This window comes from Syngnathus floridae, chromosome 16, assembly GCF_059516105.1.
Source record: "Syngnathus floridae isolate MCC-2025c chromosome 16, RoL_Sflo_1.0, whole genome shotgun sequence".
In the NCBI taxonomy this organism is placed as follows: Eukaryota; Metazoa; Chordata; class Actinopteri; order Syngnathiformes; family Syngnathidae; genus Syngnathus; species Syngnathus floridae.
Window position 1 is genome coordinate 5740158 of NC_142428.1, and position 3653 is coordinate 5743810.

Consider the following 3653-nt stretch of genomic DNA (forward strand, 5'->3'; position numbering starts at 1 on the left):
ACTCAATTTGTGCCTCAATCCCTCCCAAGGTGACATGAATAATTAGTAGAAAAGAAGCCCTCCAATTAGTCTTATTTTTTTTTTCAGGTCTATGAAAGTAAATGTTGCAGCGTCAAATGGACAGCATCTTGATAAATGCTTACTACGAAAGTTCAAACTTTATCTGCAGTAGTCTTGAAGACTCGATTCAGCTTTGAGTACTTTAAGGTCGTCAGCGTGTCCAAACAATGATATTTAATTTTTAGAAACTGCTAGGTGAATATTGAGACTGTCAAACTAATCTGATCCCAACTGAGATCTTAAATAGGGAATCCGAATAATGAGTGAGAATCATCACCTGCCTTTGGATTGTCTTCATAATTGAACCTACACTGGCGTTTTCAGTTATTTAGGGTGATTCATTAGTTGTTCTATCTTTGTCCTTGCAGGTGTCACTTCCGAGCTCTCCATCTTGTTTTCCACCTGTCACTTTCACTCTTCAACTTCCACTTTTCTTTGGCGTGCCTCCGCTTCTAAACAGACTCTGTCAGTGTAAAATGAAAATAAAATGATTTATGTTGTACCCCCTCCCCACTTGTTGAAAGTAATGAGATTCCATATTTCAGATCACTTGACAGACGGATTGGAAATTAAGGTTCCTTAGATAAGTAATGCCTTTTTGATGTTGGACTGTGTGAATAACTCATATAGTCTGATTGATTTCAAAACTCTTATGACAGAGCGTGCTCGCCCGTGGAGGGAGGAACAACACGGTCGCACCGCTGTGTGTCGCCGTATTAGTTCATGTGGCGGATCCATCTCACGGAATCCTGTTTTCCAGGAAGCCTCATTCTCATTCATTGCAATTTATTAGAATCGTATTGGGTCGATATGTACAGGAGCAATTGTAGCCAAACGAGGAGGAGACCGATGCATAATGTAGGAGTGGGCGTTTCGTCTAGAAAATTACGATGGTGCAGGATTGGAATTTCAAGTTGGACACTGTGTTGACTCTGCTCAAGCTGTTTGTTTGCTGTGGAATACCTTGTTGACAGGATCTGCCATAATTGAAACCATTTTTTTTCCACATACAGTTGAGCTTTTACGTTTTGGGGTGAAAAATAGTATCTAGAGGTTGTACAGAAATGAAGAGTTGGAATAGCAATCGTGCATGAGCATCTTTTATTGACCAAAAAAATGGCGACACCAATAGAACAGAAAATAAAATACTGCCTCATGCTAAAAGCAGCACTTTTGAATGAAGATGATGAAGAAGAAGTGGATAATAAAGTCTTTATGTGAGGAGACTCTCCTCCCAAACATAAACAATAAACTTCCTCTGCCTGTTTGTCGGTGTTTCATAAGCACAGTTAAAGTTGAGAACATGCCGAGTTGGGTTATATAAGAATTGGTCATCTTATTTTTTTTTTACTGTCCGACAAGGCTTGCACAATTAAAAGTTTTAAAAGTTAATACAGTTTGACCCTCGAACAAATTAATTAATTTTACATGATTTTCTATATAAAAAGAAACTCTTCTATCATCCTGCTTTAAGTAGCTGCTTAAAAGTAGTGATACAAGAATAAATGAAAAAAAAGAACTCTTACATGCATCAGCTGTGCAGGTTATGTAATTTCTGCATGTGACCTTCACACCAGGACAGTTTCTCACACAACCTCTTTCATCGCGTAAGCTTACCCACTTCCCGCCCCCCCTCCTCCTTCAGTCGATTTGTGGGAACAGACAGCTGTCAATTGCTTTAGAGGAGACAGAGTGAAAATATCGAACCGCCGCCTCCCTCGCAGGAGACATCGCCGCCGACATAACAGTGATTCATCAGAAAAAGTGCTTGATGAGCACAGTGTCTGTTCTCCGCTCTCTATTTGTCATCAGGCATAAAAAGTAATAGCCAGTAGTTGTCGTGTGCAGGTGTCGGAATGAGTGCTGTTAATGGTAATCTATTCTGTCACCCTCTGCTAGAAGACAGAATTTTAAAATGAGACTGATTATGCCAGTGTTTTTTTTAGAGGTCATATTGATCAAAAGCTGTCAGGGGTAAACTCTTGTTTTTACCCGCTGCTCTGCTCACATCGTTCGTACATCTCATTTGAAACGTAAATTAATTCAAAATGCGATCAGGATCATGCAGCATTTGACAATTCTGTTGAAAGTAGCTCTGGCCTGACTTGCAGCTAGAGTTGCCGGCCTAGCGTGGAGGTGTTGGTCAAACGTGGTGTGACACTGCTGAGCACAGTCTGTTTACTAAAAGGAGTTCAGAACAGGATCAGCTAAACATATTATGGAAGAAGTGAGTCTTGATATTACCCCTGCTTGCACTACAACTGTAGACACGCACGTTAATAACCATGCAGAGGGGGAACGATCTGGTGTGATCCTGGTTTGAGGCTCAATGGTTCAAGTTAATGGAAAACAGTGAGAAATAAATGTGTATTTGTCTTCTGGCTCTCCGCTCAGCGTCATTATAACCTTAGTCATACTTCATACTTTCTTCCCTTTCAGCTTTGACACACTCCATCTGTGTCTCATCAAGTGAAACCTCAATATAAATATAGAGCAGTGCACAAGGAGCAATGCATTTGAGACGCAGCCCTGGATGTTACTTGCGAGGTGTACTTTCTAATCATACGCAGCTTTAAAAAGGTTTCAAGCGTAAAATACATTTCAAAGAGAGCTGCACAGAAAATCATGGTCCAAATGGAGGAGAAAAGGGAAGTAATACGGAGAGGAGAGCAGAGGCGCAAACAAAATGAAACAGCAGTATATGGGCAAAAATATTGGGACACTATTATTATTATTATGCTGAGCGATGTTCTGCCATTCAACCTACGAGGCGTGTGGGTGGCCAAGTGGGTCTCTAGAAATTAGGTATGTCAGAATCCCATCTTCATCAATCATTCAAACTCCTTTTTGGGGGCATGTCTGCTGATGTGCAGTTCATTTGTTCCAGAGTAATGACAGGGAGGGCACTAGAGGTGCAGTCATATATTTGCCCAAAAATCATCTTATATAGGGTAATTTTTCATAAATTTCAATGATGTAAAATGTTTTTTTTTTTTATTGTCGTCTTGCTATTTTGCATCCTCCTTCCAAACAAATCTCCTTCTTCAGAAGTGGCCCTCTAGGCCCCTGTTAAAGGCTCCCCCCTTTTATTCTCTCCCCTTCCATCTCACAGGCCTCTACTTCACAGCTTCTCTCCAATTCTCACCTGTCTGGAAACTCCATCAACACCTACTCGTCTCCCTCTGTGAAGGGTTCACCGCTTCCGGTCTCCCGTTGTTCGCTCCGAATGAGCTTTAACAGCTGTATAATCTGAAATAACATTGCCATGGCCGATTCCTGCAAAAAGAGAAAAGAAAAAGAGGTGGTGGAGGAGTGGGGGGGACTGAAAAGGGGGGTGGTTGGACAACCGAATATGTTCCCAGCTAATGGATGTTCCCTGGATGTGTAATGTAATAATTTTGGTGAAAAGGAGCAGGAGCCGGAGCAGAAGGGTATAAGGGAGGGGGGGTGAAAAAAGATGAAATGGATGGATGAGTAGGGGAATAGATGAATAGAGGGCAGGGTGAGAGGCGGCCAGTGAGAACGAGGGGGAAAGCAGATGGAGCCAGAAAGAGGTTGGGCTGATTTAATCTATTTGCAGGGCCTGTGGTCGC

At 41.7% G+C, this 3653-nt stretch overlaps 1 long non-coding RNA gene across 9 annotated transcripts in view; it reads right to left on the reverse strand.

Moving 5' to 3' along the window:
* LOC148385285 (uncharacterized) overlaps positions 1-3653 on the reverse strand; it is a 194214-nt gene that overhangs the window by 149738 nt on the left and 40823 nt on the right. The gene's annotated exons all lie outside the window — the stretch shown is intronic.